The sequence below is a fragment of the Gorilla gorilla genome, chromosome 13 (genome assembly GCF_029281585.2).
Source record: "Gorilla gorilla gorilla isolate KB3781 chromosome 13, NHGRI_mGorGor1-v2.1_pri, whole genome shotgun sequence".
Taxonomy (NCBI): domain Eukaryota; kingdom Metazoa; phylum Chordata; class Mammalia; order Primates; family Hominidae; genus Gorilla; species Gorilla gorilla.
Genome location: NC_073237.2, coordinates 38,165,944 through 38,186,489, shown reverse-complemented (window position 1 = coordinate 38,186,489; position 20,546 = coordinate 38,165,944). Strand labels below are relative to the sequence as shown.

The 20,546-nt window shown below is 37.8% G+C and overlaps 1 long non-coding RNA gene across 2 annotated transcripts; it reads right to left on the bottom strand.

Moving 5' to 3' along the window:
* Positions 1-1,196: 1,196 nt before the first annotated feature.
* On the bottom strand, positions 1,197-20,302 carry LOC109028270 (uncharacterized). 2 transcript variants are annotated; one of them, XR_008668251.2, is made up of 3 exons: positions 20,125-20,302; positions 13,570-13,625; positions 1,197-1,340 (listed from the first exon to the last, which is right to left on the bottom strand). It is a non-coding gene; the product is annotated as an uncharacterized lncRNA (long non-coding RNA). The 2 variants fall into 2 exon arrangements; XR_002007287.4 differs by lacking the exon at positions 1,197-1,340 and adding an exon at positions 9,073-9,167.
* Positions 20,303-20,546: the final 244 nt, after the last annotated feature.

The following is a 20,546-nucleotide window of genomic DNA, read 5'->3' as shown; positions in this document are numbered from 1 at the left end:
TTTTTTTTTTTTTTGAGACAGAGTCTCGCTCTGTCACCCAGGCTGGAGTGCAGTGACACAATCTCAGCTCACTGCAAGCTCCGCCTCCTGGGTTCACGCCATTCTCCTGCCTCAGCCTCCCGAGTAGCTGGGACTACAGGTGCCCGCCACCATGCCGGGCTAATTTTTTATATTTTTAGTAGAGACAGGGTTTCACTGTGTTAGTCAGGATGGTCTTGATCTCCTGACCTTGTGATCTGCCTGCCTCGGCCTCCCAAAGTGCTGGGATTACAGGCTTGAGCCACTGTGCCTGGCCTGGAATTTCTTAAAGACTCAATTTTAACTCATCAGCCCTGTTGGGTCATTTGAGGCCATGGGGCAAGATCATACTGGGTAGGCAAGCTGCCATCATTATAACCATATGAATAGCAGAGGGGAGGATGAAGTTATCAGAGAAGAGAAAAAACACTGAGAACTGGAGACAAGCCAATTGGGCTCCACCCTGAGAGGGAAATATTCTCCAGGAAAACCTGGATAATTAATGGATCTATGATTCTTTGGTTCTTTTCTTTTTCCTTCAGAAGTCTCCTGAGGAAAGATTTTATCACTCAGATGGTTAGCATGCAACACAATCCCTCAAACTACCTCTAGAGTATAATTTTAATGTTATGATTGTATTGAATCTATTTATATCCTTCTTTCTAAACAGGTTTTGCAGCCGCTTACAAAAAGGAAATATGATTTTCTTAATGTGGATATGGCTATAGAACATAATATAATGTGACCAAATTCATTATCAATTTTGGTGCTAAACCTGATACTAAGATCCACAAATCCTTACTTTCTAGTTGTCTAACTTAGGAGAACAACACATGAAATGGAACCATGAGACAGAAGATACATTGATCCACCTATCAAATAATCAGTTCTATATCTGTATAATTTACATGAGTCAGGAGGAATGTTTCTTATGCTCAGTAAGCACAAAAGCCCCTGTAAAACTGGACTCACAATGAAATTCTATCTGCAAAATATTTTTGGTTTCACAGTTAAAGGCTGTAGAATTCTAGTATAAGCACATATGGTGCCAGAAGGTGCTTGGTTCTGCTTACTTTCATTCATTTATTCATTCATTTACCCAACAAATATTTACTGAACACAACTACTCTGTGCCAAGCACCATGATATAAGTAATAGGAAGGAAAAGACACAGCCTCTGATTTCAAAACTCAGTTTACTAAAACAGGACAACATGTTTGATACTACGATAGATCAAGTACAGAGAACCAACGGTGCAGAAAGAAGAGTCTTGGTCAGGATGATTGAAGGAAATCTCACCTCTCAGGAGTCTTCATGGTGATCTAACAGAGAGAAGCAAAAAGTGAGGAAAAGAATTTGCAGCAAGAGGTACAGCAAGTTCAAATTACTGGTGTGGTGAGAGAACAAAGAAAGTTGAAGGAATTATATAAGTCATTAAATACAGGCTGAGCATATGGTTTGAGAAAAGACAAGTGAGCCATTGTGAGAAGTGAGACTGTCTTCTTAATCATTCTTCTTAAAAGCAAATATTCATTCCATTAATAGATATACATAAAGCACCCATTATCTGCTCTTAATGTGTATTCAACTTAGAGATTCCATTAGGATAAGGTATTCTAAAAAGGAATACACTCCTATGTCCCACCCTCATCAAGGCTTCTATAAAACTCAAGGCCCTTACTTGTAACTAGGGTCCCTGATCCCATCTTCCTGGACCCCATGTAAGCCCTTACTCATTAGTGCCAAAGTGTTCTCATTGACCTGATCACAGGAACTAAATTTGCATCAATGGCAACTCTTCTGTGAATCAATTCTCCATAGACTTCCAAAGCACCAAAGGGCTTTGTTACTTTAGGATATAATATGAATGAATGCTAAGCAATGCTATGATGTAAGGGTACTTCCCAAATTTTTCCACAGATGTGTATCATCCTGTTAATACTCCAATATGTATCATACGAGCCCTCAGACCCTACCACTACTCCCACTCTATCAACTGCTCAGTTCTCTCCAAGTTCTTCTATACTTCATTCCTTTTGAAATTTCTCCCTCAATCTGGTTCTAAAACAATTCATCACCAGAAGCTTCAGTCTCATGAAGTTCAGTGTTCTTTAATTCAACTCACAAAAGCACTTTAGTCGATCAAAAACATTTTATAACTTCAGAATTGGGGGGAAGAGCCAAGATGGCCAAATAGGAACAGCTCCAGTCTACAGCTCCCAGCGTGAGCGATGCAGAAGACAGGTGATTTCTGCATTTCCATCTGAAGTACCGGGTTCATCGCACTAGGGAGTGCCAGACAGTGAGTGCAGGTCAGTGGGTGCGCGCACCGTGCACGAGCCAAAGCAGGGTGAGGCACTGCCTCACTAGGGAAGTGCAAGGGGTCAGGGAGTTCCCTTTCCTAGTCAAAGAAACAGGTGACAGACGGTACCTGGAAAATCGGTTCACTCCCACCGGAATACAGCGCTTTTCTGAAGGGCTTAAAAAACAGCTCACCAGGAGATTATATCCTGCACATCGCCCAGAGGGTCCTAAGCCCACGGAGTCTTGCTGATTGCTAGCACAGCAGTCTGAGATCAAACTGCAAGGTGGCAGCGAGGCTGGGGGAGGGGCGCCCACCATTGCCCAGGCTGGCTTAGGTAAACAAAGCAGCCAGGAAGCTCGAACTGGGTGGAGCCCACCACAGCTCAAGAAGGCCTGCCTGCCTCTGTAGGCTCCACCTCTGAGGGCAGGGCACAGACAAACAAAAAGACAGCAGTAACCTCTGCAGACTTAAATGTCCCTGTCTGACAGCTTTGAAGAGAGCAGTGGTTCTCCCAGCACACAGCTGGAGATCTGAGAACGGGCAGACCGCCTCCTCAAGTGGGTCCCTGACCCCTGACCCCCGAGCAGCCTAACTGGGAGGCACCCCCCATTAGGGGCAGACTGACACCTCACACGGCCGGTACTCCAACCAACCTGCAGCTGAGGGTCCTGTATGTTAGAAGGAAAGCTAACAAACAGAAAGGACATCCACACCAAAAACCCATCTGTACATCACCATCATCAAAGACCAAAAGTAGATAAAACCACAAAGGTGGGGAAAAAACAGAACAGAAAAACTGGAAACTCTAAAAAGCATAGTGCCTCTCCTCCTCCAAAGGAATGCAGTTCCTCACCAGCAATGGAACAAAGCTGGACAGAGAATGACTTTGACGAGCTGAGAGAAGAAGGCTTCAGACAATCAAATTACTCCGAGCTACGGGAGGACATTCAAACCAAAGGCAAAGAAGTTGAAAACTTTGAAAAAAATTTAGAAGAACATATAACTAGAATAACCAATGCAGAGAAGTGCTTAAAGGAGCTGATGGAGCTGAAAACCAAGGCTCGAGAACTACGTGAAGAATGCAGAATTCTCAGGAGCCGATGCGATCAACTGGAAGAATGAGTATCAGTGATGGAAGATGAAATGAATGAAATGAAGCAAGAAGGGAAGTTTAGAGAAAAAAGAATAAAAAGAAACGAGCAAAGCCTCCAAGAAATATGGGACTATGTGAAAAGACCAAATCTACGTCTGATTGGTCTACCTGAAAATGATGGCGAGAATGGAACCAAGCTGGAAAACACTCTGCAGGATATTTTCCAGGAGAACTTCCCCAATCTAGCAACGCAGGCCAACATTCAGATTCAGGAAATACAGAGAACGCCACAAAGATCCTCGTCGAGAAGAGCAACACCAAGACACATAAATGTCAAATTTACCAAAGTTGAAATGAAGGAAAAAATGTTAAGGGCAGCCAGAGAGAAAGGACAGGTTACCCACAAAGGGAAGCCCATCAGACTAACAGCAGATCTCTCGGCAGAAACTCTACAAGCCAGAAGAGAGTGGGGACCAATATTCAACATTCTTAAAGAAAAGAATTTTCAACCCAGAATTTCATATCCAGCCAAACTAAGCTTCATAAGTGAAGGAGAAATAAAATACTTTACAGACAAGCAAATGCTGAGAGATTTTGTCACCACCAGGCCTGCCCTAAAAGAGCTCCTGAAGGAAGTGCTAAACATGGAAAGGAACAACCAGTACCAGCCGCTGCAAAATCATGCCAAAATGAAAAGACCATCGAGACTAGGAAGAAACTGCATCAACTAACGAGCAAAATAACCAGCTAACATCATAATGACAGGATCAAATTCACACATAACAATATTAACTTTAAATGTAAATGGACTAAATGCTCCAGTTAAAAGACACAGACTGGCAAATTGGATAAAGAGTCAAGACCCATCAGTATGCTGTATTCAGGAAACCCATCTCATGTGCAGAGACACACTTAGGCTCAAAATAAAAGGATGGAGGAAGATCTACCAAGCAAATGGAAAACAAAAAAAGGCAGGGGTTGCAATCCTAGTCTCTGATAAATCAGACTTTAAACCAACAAAGATCAAAAGAGACAAAGAAGGCCATTACTTAATGGTAAAGGGATCAATTCAACAAGAAGAGCTAACTATCCTAAGTATATATGCACCCAATACAGGAGCACCCAGATTCATAAAGCAAGTCCTGAGTGACCTACAAAGAGACATAGACTCCCACACATTAATAATGGGAGACTTTAACACCCCACTGTCAACATTAGACAGATCAATGAGACAGAAAGTTAACAAGGATACCCAGGAATTGAACTCAGCTCTGCACCAAGCAGACCTAATAGACATCTACAGAACTCTCCACCGCAAATCAATAGAATATACATTTTTTTAGCACCACACCACACCTATTCCAAAATTGACCACATACTTGGAAGTAAAGCTCTCCTCAGCAAATGTAAAAGAACAGAAATTATAACAAACTGTCTCTCAGACCACAGTGCAATCAAACTAGAACTCAGGATTAAGAATCTCACTCAAAACCGCTCAACTACATGGAAACTGAACAACCTGCTCCTGAATGACTACTGGGTACATAACGAAATGAAGGCAGAAATAAAGATGTTCTTTGAAACCAACAAGAACAAAGACACAACATACCAGAATCTCTGGGACACATTCAAAGCAGTGTGTAGAGGGAAATTTATAGCACTAAATGCCCACAAGAGAAAGCAGGAAAGATCCAAAATTGACACCCTAACATCACAATTAAAAGAACTAGAAAAGCAAGAGCAAACACATTCAAAAGCTAGCAGAAGGCAAGAAATAACTAAAATCAGAGCAGAACTGAAGGAAATAGAGACACAAAAAACTCTTCAAAAAATTAATGAATCCAGGAGCTGGTTTTTTGAAAGGATCAACAAAATTGATAGACTGCTAGCAAGACTAATAAAGAAAAAAAGAGAGAAGAATCAAATAGACGCAATAAAAAATGATAAAGGGGATATCATCACCGATCCCACAGAAATACAAACTACCATCACAGAATACTACAAACACCTCTACGCAAATAAACTAGAAAATCTAGAAGAAATGGATAAATTCCTTAACACATACTCTCCCAAGACTAAACCAGGAAGAAGTTGAATCTCTGAATAGACCAATAACAGGAGCTGAAATTGTGGCAATAATCAACAGCTTGCCAACGAAAAAGAGTCGAGGACCAGATGGATTCACAGCCGAATTCTACCAGCGGTACAAGGAGGAACTAGTACCACTCCTTCTGAAACTATTCCAATCAATAGAAAAAGAGGGATTCCTCCCTAACTCATTTTATGAGGCCAGCATCATCCTAATATCAAACCGGGCAGAGACACAACCAAAAAAGAGAATTTTAGACTAATATCCTTGATGAACATTGATGCAAAAATCCTCAGTAAAATACCGGCAAACCGAATCCAGCAGCACATCAAAAAGCTTATCCACCATGATCAAGTGGGCTTCATCCCTGGGATGCAAGGCTGGTTCAATATACACAAATCAATAAATGTAATCCAGCATATAAACAGAGCCAAAGACAAAAACCACATGATTATCTCAATAGATGCAGAAAAAGCCTTTGACAAAATTCAACAACACTTCATGCTAAAAACTCTCAATAAATTAGGTATTGATGGGACGTATCTCAAAATAATAAGAGCTATCTATGACAAACTCACAGCCAATATCATACTGAATGGGCAAAAACTGGAAGCATTCCCTTTGAAAACTGGCACAAGACAGGGATGCCCTCTCTCACCACTCCTATTCAACATAGTGTTGGAAGTTCTGGCCAGGGCAATTAGGCAGGAGAAGGAAATAAAGGGTATTCAATTAGGAAAAGAGGAAGTCAAATTGTCCCTGTTTGCAAATGACATGATCGTATATCTAGAAAACCCCATTGTCTCAGCCCAAAATCTCCTTAAGCTGATAAGCAACTTCAGCAAAGTCTCAGGATACAAAATCAATGTACAAAAATCACAAGCATTCTTATACACCAATAACAAACAGAAAGCCAAATCATGAGTGAACTCCCATTCACAATTGCTTCAAAGAGAATAAAATACCTAGGAATCCAACTTACAAGGGATGTGAAGGATGTCTTCAAGGAGAACTACAAACCACTGCTCAAGGAAATAAAAGAGGATACAAACAAATGGAAGAACATTCCATGCTCATGGGTAGGAAGAATCAATATCGTGAAAATGGCCATACTGCCCAAAGTAATTTATAGATTCAATGCCATCCCCATCAAGCTACCAATGACTTTCTTCACAGAATTGGAAAAAACTACTTTAAAGTTCATATGGAACCAAAAAAGAGCCTGCATTGCCAAGTCAATCCTGAGCCAAAAGAACAAAGCTGGAGGCATCACGCTACCTGACTTCAAACTATACTACAAGGCTACAGTAACCAAAACTGCATGGTACTGGTACCAAAACAGAGATATAGATCAATGGAACAGAACAGAGCCCTCAGAAATAATGCCACATATCTACAACTATCTGATCTTTGACAAACCTGAGAAAACAAGCAATGGGGAAAGAATTCCCTATTTAATAAATGGTGCTGGGAAAACTGGCTAGCCATATGGAGAAAGCTGAAACTGGATCCCTTCCTCACACCTTATACAAAAATCAATTCAAGATGGATTAAAGACTTAAATGTTAGACCTAAAACCATAAAAACCCTAGAAGAAAACCTAGGCATTACCATTCAGGACATAGGCATGGGCAAGGACTTCATGTCTAAAACACCAAAAGCAATGGCAACAAAAGCCAAAATTGACAAATGGGATCTAATTAAACTAAAGAGCTTCTGCACAGCAAAAGAAACTACCATCAGAGTGAACAGGCAACCTACAAAATGGGAGAAAATTTTTGCAACCTACTCATCTGACAAAGGGCTAATATCCAGAATCTACAATGAACTCAAACCAATTTACAAGAAAAAAACAAACAACCCCATCAAAAAGTGGGCAAAGGATATGAACAGACACTTCTCAAAAGAAGACATTTATGCAGCCAAAAAACACATGAAAAAATGCTCACCATCACTGGCCATCAGAGAAATGCAAATCAAAACCACAATGAGATACCATTTCACACCAGTTAGAATGGCAATCATTAAAAAGTCAGAAAACAACAGGTGCTGGAGAGGATGTGGAGAAATAGGAACACTTTTACACTGTTGCTGGGACTGTAAACTAGTTCAACCATTGTGGAAGTCAGTGTGGTGATTCCTCAGGGATCTAGAACTAGAAATGCCATTTGACCCAGCCATCCCATTACTGGGTATATACCCAAAGGACTATAAATCATGCTGCTATAGAGACACATGCACACGTATGTTTATTGCGGCACTATTCACAATAGCAAAGACTTGGAACCAACCCAAATGTCCAACAATGATAGACTGGCTTAAGAAAATGTGGCACATATACACCATGGAATACTATGCAGCCATAAAAAATGATGAGTTCATGTCCTTTGTAGGGACATGGATGAAATTGGAAATCATCATTCTCAGTAAACTATCGCAAGAACAAAAAACCAAACACCGCATATTCTCACTCATAGGTGGGAATTGAACAATGAGAACATATGGACACAGGAAGGGGAACATCGCACTCTGGGGACTGTTGTGGGGTGGGGGGATGGGGGGAGGGATAGCATTGGGAGATATATCTAATGCTAGATGACGAGTTAGTGGGTTCAGTGCACCAGCATGGCACACATGTATACATATGTAACCAACCTGCACATTGTGCACATGTACCCTAAAACTTAAAGTATAATAATAAAAAATAATAATAATAATTCACCTAAGCCAAAAAAAAAAATAAATAACTTCAGAATCTTCTGTACCTCAATTACCCAGTCCCCATCATGTTCACCCAAATTCTTTTATACCCACCCTCATCAGGCCCCAGATACAAGTCTGTCCTTCATGTATTACATTCAGTAATTATACAAATTAAAGAAATGATAAATTTATTTTCCCACTTTACTTATCAAAGGTAACTCACCTGTTGAGAGCTTTCTGCCACATGGGGCTTCTAGTCATCATGATTAATATAAATATTATTTCAACATTGACTTGATATCCTTCTAGCTAAAAGGAAAGTGACTTGACATTTTCTTTAGCCTGGACTAACTTGTCATAAGAAACAGTGTAATTTCCATCAGGACTTTTTGAATGCGGATTATAACTCAAGCTTCCTTCCTTTTGCTAATATGGTGAAGTCCAGGCAAATTAAAAGATATTGAGATCTTCTGTATGGACATGCAGGAATTTTATGTCCTGCATGTCCATATTTGAAAAATGTAAGAGTTTTCAAGAAGCTAAGCCATCTCTTTCTCATTTCTAGAGAGGACATAAGGACTAAAATTAAAGCCAGAAAGATTTAGGATAAAGCCATTTCTATATTAAATATTGTTAACTCCTGTGTTACTGTCCATGAGGAAAGGATACAAATTCTCTATTCCTAGAGTCCTCTCAAACCAAACTAGTGCACATATCTTGGATTGCTTACCCAGATTAAACTCTACTTTGACGTAGGAGTACATTGTTGAAACATATTATCCTTTTACAAGTTATAAAGCTACCTTTAAAATTTTAAATTATTTAACAATTGAAAAGGAATGGTTCTAACTCTACCTTTCCTTTGTTGGGCCCTGGGGTATTTTCCAGCCTTGGCTGTTCTCATCCCTCCATTCCTTCCTCTAACTTTCAGTTTCTTCATAACTTACCCTGTAAGAACCCTGACAGAGAAATATTATAAAGTTCTAGAGGTATCTTGTTCCTAAAATTTAAAACACTATTTTCACCAAAAAGCACTTACCAAATTTTGGTATGCCTTGGAGATAATGTGAGAACTCTAACCAACCAGGGGACTAGGCAGACTGTCTCAAAGATGAATATTCAAGTTCTTCTTACATCAGGGAATATACTCCCAGTGAGAAAAAAAATATTCCTAACATACACTTTGAGCTGACATTGGTTCTCAAAATCATTTTTTAAATTCTAGTTAATTACTGAGATAAACAGTAGTTTGAACTCTGAAAGTATTCCCAGCTATCAAGGGACAGAACACTATCTTTCCTAATCATTTTTTTCATCAGGTGTCAACTCATTTTGGCACAATCTGCACAAGCATTGTTCATTTTACTTTTCAAGGCAAGACTTTCAAATCTATTCCTTGGGACTACTGACAAGTGTAAAAAAATCATTCTGGTTCAGAAAATACTGATGATGGCTCAAATGAGCTAACACTAGTTTCAGTTAGTTAAATAGAAACTTACAGAAAAGAAAATAGAACTAAACTTTTGCCAGGCAGGAACTAAATCAGAAGAGTAGGAAATAAAAGATAGAAATGAAATACCTGTGAGATACATCTGAGAAAAAAAGTAGAAGTTTTGAAAACAACAAAGAACACCTTCCTTAAACATATTTATGAACAAATTGTAGCCCTTCAGCATTTTCCACAATGACAAGGTATAAAAGTTATCTGATAGAGGCTTGAAAGATTATTTGCAAAAATCTGGTGCTTATTTTGTGGAACTAGGAAAGCCATTTTGGGAAAAGGGCATTTGCCATTACTAGTATCATGATTTCTTCAAATAATTTGTTAGAGTAAAACCTGCATAAAAGTACGTCTATTTAAAACATATATTAGAATGCATACAGTTTGTGGTAGCTTTTTTTCTTAGCTGTACATGAACACGTTCATTATATGCCAATACCAGAAATTTCCACATTGTGTGTAATACTTTATAGTATTAAGAAAAGGTGAAGAAGGCAACAAATCTTTATATACTGCCAAGTGGTTCGGTAGGTATTTTACCTACATACAGCATTTCCTTTGGTCATCTCAACAACTCAACAAGGTAGAATTTATCATCCCCATTTTACAGTGGGAAACCTGATGCTTAGAGTAGTTAAGTAAGCAGCCAAAGAATCCTCCTTTACTCGTGGTAGAGCTAAAATTAAATATACCTTCTAAATCTAAATTGATGACCTTTCCACTCTATCACATTACTTTCAGGTTTCTTGGAATTTTGCTAAGACTAATTACAAAGATGTCTAAAAAAGTCACAATGACCACAGAGCCTATAAATCTAAATAAAAATTCTTCATGTTTGAGTTATACTAAGATCAAACTGTACACTTGCTTCACAATTTCCATTCCAAATTCAACAGAACTAATAAGGGAATCTTTACTTCCTATTGCTAATGTATACTATTTTTTGTGGGGTTTTTTTGGATTCTTGTAATCTAGTTTAAGGTATGGTATATATAAATAAAATACTTTCTTAGTATTATGACATAAATGTTAAAGAAATATAGATTGTACTTTAATGCAGGAAACTTGTAGAAGATATCTAAATTACTTTTGAAGCTATCTTTTTGTTTTATATTATTTTTAAAAAGGCACCAGATGCCACAAATAATCTTTTTATGCAAGTTATAGAGATTTTGTTGTATTGGAATGTTCGGTGTGATCTAGTGACAAGATCTTCTTCCTCATTATTCTACTGGAGCAAAGAGGAGTACTCTTATCCAACATAATTCCTTTTTTTTTTCTTTTTTGATACAGGATCTCACTCTGTCACCCAGGCTGGAGTGCAGTGGCACTATCATCATAGCTCACTGCACCCTTGAACTCCTGGACTCAAGTGATTCTCCCGCCTCAGCCTCCTCAATAGCTGGGACTACAGGGATGAGACACCATACCTGGCTAATGTTTTTATTTTTTATAGAGACAGGTTCTCACTTTGTTTCAGAGGCCAGTCTGGAACTCCTGGAACCAAGAGATCTTCCTGCCTCAGCCTACCAAAGTGCTGGGATTCCAGGTGTGAGCAACTGTGCTGATCCAGTATAACTCCTTAGACTTCTGTACCCATCTTGTTCAGATTTTGGATGACCAAGTCCAAAATCATTTTGGTTTCAAGTTTTTCTTGGCTAATCATAGTATCATAATTATTATTAAAATAAATTCATTATACTAAGGAAACACAATAAATCCTAAATCATAAGAGATAATCCCCAAATCTGGTCATTTCATTCCAATATAGAAAATTCATCAGTGACATTTAAATGAGGCAAAAAGCACAAAAGGTTTAGAGGTAATTTTTTTTTTTTTTTGAGACGGAGTCTCGCTCTGTCACCCAGGCTACGGGACAGTGGCACAATGTCTGCTCACTGCAACCTCCACCTCCTAGGTTCAAGGGATTCTCCTGCTGCAGCCTCCTGAGTAGCTGGGACTACAGGCACCTGCCACCGCACCTGGCTAATTTTTTGTATTTTTAGTAGAGACAGGGTTTCACCGTGTTAGCCAGGATGGTCTTGATGTCCTGACCTTGTGATCTGCCCACCTTGGCCTCCCAAGGTGCTGGGATTACAGGTTTGAGCCATTGTGCCAAGCCTAGAGGTAATTTTCTTAGAACGTATTTAATCCCTTCGTGACCATGGATGCTCATTACAAAAAGCATTTATTCAGACGAAGTAAAATTAAAAATATGGACTACTCTGAGCCAACAATTATGTCATCTATTGGAGAACTGAATGTATTCAATATTTGTTATGAAGTCCAGAGCTGATAAAAACTTTCAATGAAAGTTATGCTTGGGAGGAAAAAAAAAAAACACCTTCTACTGAATATTATAGAGGAAACAAAATTTACGTCAGTAGTAAATGGGAACAGCAATCACATGCTTTGGTAAGAAATGCTAATTAATTCCTATGTTCTCTGCTCTTCCTCTACAGAATAAATTACAAACAACCAATGAAAATGACCTTTTAATATGTTATTTTAATTATTTTGTTCAGTATGCATGGTCCTATGTTTTTTTAAAAAGTTCTCATTTGTGAAAAACCTTCCAAAGAATATTATTCATTTTTAGGTGATATAACTAGGTTGTGAAATAATGCATAATCTAAGCCATCCTGCATTTAATACAAAAAGCTCACAGAACAAAGACATTTAAATTCCAATTCAGTGACAACATTAAGAACTAAACAATTCTTTCTTTTCATTGAAGCCAAACATACAGATTCAAAGGCATTTCTAATACAAAGCTTCATTGCATTAGATTTGAAAAATGATTATCTGATGTATTAGAAATAAGAGGAGAAGGAAACCTGTCTTGTCTTTGTCCATCTGCTGTGGAGCTTGAAGTTCATGCTTAAGGCATCTGCCAGGGAAAGCTAAACACCTGTAAGAGCTCTTTGTGGCCTCTGAACTCTACAGCCAAATCTAATGCTTTTTAAAAAGTATTCAGCCCAAATGGACATGATGTCTGACTTAGTTCTGGCTCTAAAATCACATCATCCTACGCATCATCCGAAGTCCAAACCCCAGATACAATACTTACTGGCTTTTAACCTTAGGCAAATTGGCTACCCTCCCTAAACTTGATTTTGCTATTTTAGAAAGCAGGAAGAGGGAGGAGGTCGTCAAAATAGTATACATTCCAATGAATCATCATACAGATCTAATGCAGTAAGTTATGTAGTACCCTTATCCCAGTGACCAGCACAGAGTAGGTATCCAATAAATAGCAGCAAATTAATTTATATTTAGTCTTTCTTTCCAATATTATTTGCGTGTGTGATTGTCATGAGGAGCACAAAAGATTTACTCCCAAAGTCTATGTTCGGAAAGAGCAAGCACTTTTTGAATCTTGATTCTTCTCCTCTTCAAGTAGACTATTTCTTATTCAACAAAGGGCTATGTTTTCAATTCCTTTGTACCTGCTTTGAAAAAAATACTTTAGATGTTCTAATTAATTTTTATTGATCTTTTCTAAAATCTTTCCAATTAGTTCCCTCCTTTATTGTTGATAACAGTGATTAGCCTTTCACCTAATGCACTTAACAATATTCTGTGGAGGAGACAGGATTAATCTCTTTTTTTTATATGCATGATCTTTACATAGATTACTTTAGGCTCTGTCTACACACACAAAGGATGAAGGGGGTAATAGGTGAATTTAGACAGAAAAACATTAGCTAAGAATAATACTTTTTAATTAAAAATGATTTCTACTTTACTCAATTCAATACTATCAACAACACTCTCATTCTCCATAGGCACAGACTTTACACAAGTACAATGATTCCTGGAACTAATGCACTTCTATTACATCAGAAATCTTGAAATACCTGTTTATTAGTTGGAACACTTCAGGGTTTAGGGGCAGTTAGCCATAGAAAGCCACCTATAAATAAGCATAATAAAAATGTTAGAAGACCAACAGGTTTGTATGTCTCTTGTGCAGTAACAGACCAATACACAGAGATAGGAGGGTTTGCAGCACAGAGCTTCATAATCGCAGGGCATCAAGTGAGGAGATGGGAGGAGACCTGTAAGAGTTAAAGAAAGAGGAAAGAAACATGAAAAGCAGCTCAACAGTCAAAGACAGGTTTATTTTGGGGAATAAACCTGAGAGGGACTTCTGGCCGAGTTAGGTCAGAGGCATTCTCTCTTACAGACTAAGAGTTTTTAGGGATTCAGGTGGCATACCTTATCACAGGCTTCGAATGTTTCTGTGTCTCTTTGTCTTGCTTATGTGGGAGGGAGAGTTTTTGTATACATCTTCCTGCAGCTGCAGGCATACCCCCTGAGTCTTCTTTTAGCTTTCCTATCTTAGTGCACCTAAAGGGAAAGTAATGTGCTTACCAGGGCCCACTGTTTTACTGGGGCCCATTGTGTGAGTGTGAAGTTTGGTGGTTACCCAAGAGACTTTCCCCCTCCCTCTGTGTCTGACCTGTCTTATCTGTGTTTTACTGTCTGCTCTTTCTTGCTGCTTGTTGTTAGAAGTGATTTCCTTGAAATGCATGAGGTTAGAAAGGGAGCTAGAACTTAAAGCGGTGGTATTTGTCCAAGATGATGGTGTCCCTGCTCTGTCAAGACCCTAACATCCACCTCCCCAAGGATTCTGGGCTGGGGTTTTTAAGGAGATCATGGAGGGTGAGGGGCTAGAAAACTGGAAACATTGAGTGGTCAGGGTAAGGGTAATAAAGTTATCAGGATGGGAAAACTGCATTCTTTGGTGAGTCAGCTCCTGTGGGGTCCTTTGGAAAAGTGGATGTTAGTAGTTTCAATGGCATGTAGGACCTGAAAGAGTATCTCAAGGGGAAAACTTAACATTTCATAATGTTTAAGTTGTTATCTACAAAGCAGTTAAGGGGAACTATAATCTAGGATCTACGTGAGTCTAGAACAATAGGCACCAAAACACTATGAGGAAGCAGGTCAGAAAGCAAGCTGACCTAATCATTAATGCTGAATGTGCTACATTAATCTGAATGTTCTGCATAATTAAGCTGGGTGTATTTTCATTTCTCCTACCCCCTTCTTCCCTGATTCATTTTATAAAATTTATAAGGATCGTTTCAAAAACATACATTTACACATACATTAATATACACATTTATGGTATTTGCTGTTCCTGGTACTATGTACAGTTATCAGAAGTCTTTTAAAACATATTTGAACTTCATCCAGGCAGAACATTAGACACTATAGTTTTATAAGGGTAATTGAGTAATAATAGTAGAAAATATATTACTTCCTGAGTAATATAAACAGTATACTATTGAACATGAGGGGAAGTTCACATTAGGAAACAGTCAGCCAGTCATGCAGCAAAATTCATGATCTAAGTCTTCTTCTCTCAAAATCATATGGCACTTGGTGAATAAAAACCAAAAGCAGATTCCATCTGTTTTATCAAAATATAAGCTTATTTATCCTCTATCCTTAATGATTAATCCAAACAGGACAGAAGTCTATATTTAACACTATTGAGCATGCTAGATTATGCATTCTTCATTAGAAAATATAAATCATTTTATATTTCAGTCATGATAAATTGTGATGGAATCTTTTCCATTTTTTCCAGTGTCAAAGTGCTTACTCCCATTATGAAATGTCAATGAATCAATGGAAAAGAGTAAAACTATAGTTCCCATAAATCATTACTTTGAAAAAGAGAAAAAAAATGTTAAAGACTTCTTGACATACAGCAAAGAGTTTTCTTCAACAAATGTTAAAGAGTTAAAAATTAAAACCGTAGACAATGCTTGGATTTATTGTTGTTTACTATCATCTAGATGTGTTGGGGGGGATTAATTTTAGCTAGAGGTTCTAGATCTTAATTAGTAAAGTTTTATGATAGATGCAGAATTAAAATATTTAAAAAGGTTAGTTGATTTTAGAGTATGTGCCATGTCATTATGAGGAGAATGTATATTCTGTTGTTTTGGCATGGAGAGTTCTGTAGATGCCTATGAAACAATCCTCAGCAAATTTTTAAAAACCTAAAATTATACCAACCACACACTCGGACGGCAGCACCATAAAAATAGAATTTCATACAAAGAAAATAGCTCAAAATCATACAATCATATAAAAATTAAGCAACCTGATCCTAGAATGACTTTTGGGTAAATAATGAAATGAAAGCAAAAAAAGCCCATTACAATGTGGGCAAAAGACATTAACAGACACTTTTCAAAAGACATACATTCAACCAAAAGCATATGAAAAAATTTGCAACATCACTAATCATTAGAGAAATGCAAATCAAAACCACAATGAGATACCATCTCACACCAGTAGAAATGGCTATTATTAAAAAATTTAAAAATAACAGAAGCTGGTGAGGTTACAGAGAAAAGGAAACACACACTTCTTGTGGGAGAGTAAATTAGCTCAGCCATTGTGGAATGCAGTGTGGTGATTCCTCAAAGAACTGAAAACAGAATTACCATTCAACCCAGCAATCCCATTATTGGACATATACCCAAAGGAATATAAATTATTCTACAATAAAGACACATGCACATATATGTTTATTGCAGCACTATTCACAATAGCAAAAACATAGAATCAACCTAAATGTTCATCAATGGTAGACTGGATAAAGAAAATGTGGTACATATACACCATAGAGTACTATGCAGCCTTAAAAAAAGTGAGATCATGTCCTTTGTAGACGCATGGATGCAGCTGGAGGCCATTATCCTAAGCAAACAGAAACAGAACACATGAACGGAAAACCAAATATTGCATATTCTCATTTACAAGTGAGAGCTAAATAATGAGAACACATAGACACAAAGAGGGAAACAACAAACGCTGGGACCGACTTGAGGGTGGAGGGTAGCAGAAGGGAGAGGATCAAAACAAATACCCATTGGGCACTGTGCTTAGTACCTGGCTGATGAAATACTCTCTACACTAAATGACACAAGTTTGCCTATATAACAAACCTGCACATGTACCTCTGAAACTAAAAGTTAAAAAAAATTTTAAAGAAAAAATCAATGTCTAATTATTACAGAAGTAGTATCAATAAGCATAATATTCTATAGCCAAGTTTATCTCAGGCCAGACTTTGCCTTTTGGAGGGCTCAGATTTTGACAGTACACCGAGAGAATATAAAACCATGCAGACTTATGCTAACTGATTCAGTTCCTAAACCTGACATGTAAATCAGAATTCCAAATTGTTAACGTATGATTAAAATATAAATGGAACTGTTAGTTTACGTTAGTAAATTTTCTACTTTTTTTTTTGCTTTTTTAGTTTTTCTGTTTCTTTTACTTATATTAATACTTTTTATAAAGATTCAGTCTACTCTTGCCAACACAGAATCTGATGTCTTTGTGGCACAGATAGAGATCTTTAATTTTCTGCCTCATCAATATCTATTAAACTGTTTCCCATAGTTGAGCAACCATATAGTTTGGGTAGGGATATAGAAGGGGAACATAGTTATTACCCAACCTCAGTTTCAGGTGAGAACACAAATTTTCTAATCTAATCAAGATAATCCCATTTCCTCTGCCACACTGATTGATGCAGATGACCCAGCCCAGAGACAATGATCAAAATGCCTTGTTCCCACAAAGTTCATTTATAAAAGTTAATTCATAACAGCTGAAAAGTTAAACCAAATAAGAAATGAAGGGTAGTATGCTACTAATCTTTCCAAAGGAGAATGTCTTGCTCTTCTCAGAAAACTACCAACACATTCTCTTATCTTGGAAGGTTAGAATTGTGGAAACAATTTTGATACCACATGGAGAACCACTCCTTTGGATGATGCTCATCCTGCAAATCAGACCCCAAAGGTCAAAACTGGTCTGAGATGACACTGTAGATATGCTGAATCAAACCATTCCTGAAGACAATCTGTGGAGAATTTAAAGTATGTCTACAATTTTTTTTTTACTTCTTTAATAGATAGAGCTTAATTTTCCTCTCTTGGACTGAACCTAATGACTCACTTCTAACAAGTACAGTGTGGCAAAAGTGACAGCATCTAACTTCTAAAACTAAGCCATAAAAGGCTTTGCAAATTCCTTCTCTCTCTCATCACATATTCTAGGGGAAATCAGCTGCATTGCTATAAGGACACTCAAGCAGCCCTGAGAGGTCCACATGCCATGGAACTGAGCCTCCTGCTAAGAGCAGAGAGGAACTGAGGTCTCTGCCACCTACAATGTGAGTGAGTAATCTTGGAAGGAGACTCACCAACCCCAAGCAAGTGTTCAGATAACTACAGTGCTGGTCAACAACTTGACTGCAACCTATGGGAAATCCTGACCTAGATCCACCAAGCAAAGCCATTTTTTAATTATTGATTCACAGAAACTACAAAGTAATGAAAGTTTATTATCTTAAGCTGCTAAGTTGGGGGATAATTTTTTACATATCATGAGATAATTAAGGCACAATCCTACCTCAGAATGTCTAACCTAAGGAGCCAATAATTCCTCTTTATTGTTCTAATTACTTGAATTGGGTCTTAAGTTATTTTTATCATTAAATACAGTCCTAAATGTTACAAGGTCATATTGTGTTTACCCTGATCCATTAAATATTAATATTGTAGTTTAACTCCAAAAAGATATTCTTTATATTCAAACTATTGAGCAGAAAGAAAGTGGAAAGGAAGTACTTTCTTGGTAGTAAAACTGCTGGGAAGAAATAGAAAGGAAATATCATTTTTTATAATAATATGAGGAAACCATCAGAGAAAAGATTGTACCTAAGGCAAAGTAGATGAAGAAAATAAAGACGTCCACCATCTAAAATTCACTGTCAAAATGGATTTCTCTCTATATAAATATGGTTTCCTGACACTAAAGCTGTTGGTTCGAAGTACAAGGCCTTGGAGTCTCGGCCTTCTGTCACGATCAGATTCAGGCAACAATGCTACTGCCCAGATTACAATGACTAAATCTTTAGGTCTAGGCAAACCCAAGTCATGCTGTGAATGTTTGGTGGAATGTACAAGGCTCTATTATTCTGAGGTCAGGAGCACAGAAAGCTGATTTACAACTTGGAAATCATGTCAGTTGGTCAAGTATCGGAAATCTAGATCAGGAATGAAAGAAAAAAAACAAATATGACTATCCAAATATCTGAAAATTGATATAGACCAAATAGATTGATTTTCAGTAACCTAATACCTTGAAATAGATTATGGAAACCCAGTAACTAAGACTCATAAATGTCAATGTATAAACCACTTAAAGAATGAAGCAGAAAATTGCCATGCAGCAAAGAAATCCAATGATTCAGACACACAAAGAAATCCAATGATTCAGGCACCCAGAGATAAAATTGGCACTAAGCTAAGCCAAGTGCACTAAGCACGTCCACCCGTGAAGATGAAAGAGGAATGATGGTAAAAAATGAAGCAATTGTTTCAGTGACAACTGCCATGAAACTATACTAAATTTTGCACATTTTTATTGAATCTTTTAAAAATCTAAAGAAGTTGAACTCAGAAGCAGAAAGCAGAATTGTGCTTACCAGGGATTGGGAGATAGGGATTGGGGAAATGTTGGTCAAAGGGTACAAAATTTCAGACAGACAGGAGGAATAAGTTTAAGAGATCTATTGTACAACATAGTGACTACAGTTAATAACAATGTATTGTATTCTTGAAAACGTTCACTAAGAAAGTAGATTTTATGTGTTCCTACCACAAAAAAATGATGTGTGTGAGGCAGTACATACATTAATTAGTTCTATTTAGCCATTCCACAATGTATACATATTTCCAAACTTCTTGTTTTACATGATAAATATATACAATTTTTATTTATCAATTTTAAAAAATATAATTTTTTTTTTTTTTTTGAGACGGAGTCCCGCTTTTTCGCCCAGGCTGGAGTGCAGTGGCAAGATCTCGGCTCACTGCAAGCTCCACCTCCCGGGTTCACGCCATTCTCCTGCCTCAGCCTCCCGAGTAGCTGGGACTACAGGCGCCCACTACCACGCCCGGCTAATTTTTTGTATTTTTAGTAGAGACGGGGTTTCACCGTGTTAGCCAGGATGGTCTCGATCTCCTGACCTCGTGATCCGCCCGCCTCGGCCTCCCAAAGTGCTGGGATTACAGGCGTGAGCCACCGCGCCCGGCCTATAATTTTTAAATAATACATTAATTTTTTTAAAACAGAAATATTCATTGTTACCATTATTTACATGGAAAACTATGACCTGTCTGGTGTTACAGATGATGGAAAGAAGGTGAATTTTCCATGGATTGCAAAAAAGCAGAATTCTCACTGCATAATCTGTTTCCAGCTCAACCATTTCACTTCACCTTAATATTGCCAGACCATATAATAAGCAGTAAGGGCACCATCACAATAGTTAGAAGCAGTGAACCTATGAACACAAATGTCAGACTAACTAGAGATGTTTTCCTTGATATTCTCTTCCAGTGACCATATCTTCTTGGATAGCCTTGTCATCTTGTGACCTAGGGCATGTGCCCGTTAGGTCTATAATACTTCTCACACAGATGGAGATTCTTCTGATTTTCTGGTGTCAAGGCTATCACATTTATATTATCCAGCATCAGGCTAACACCAAGACTACATAGAATCTACAGTAGAAGGTATTATTACATCATTAAATATTGGAACACTAAATGATAAAGAACAATATAAGCAAATACTAGGAAATAAAAGCAAAACACAGAAAAGATCTAGCCATCTGCAGTTTTCTTCCCCATAAATCAGGGGCCCATAGAGTTGACTTTAATTCTGATTGATATGTCTCCTTTTAGGTTTCTCCAATAAAAGACCCAGTATTGTAGGATATGTTTCTGCA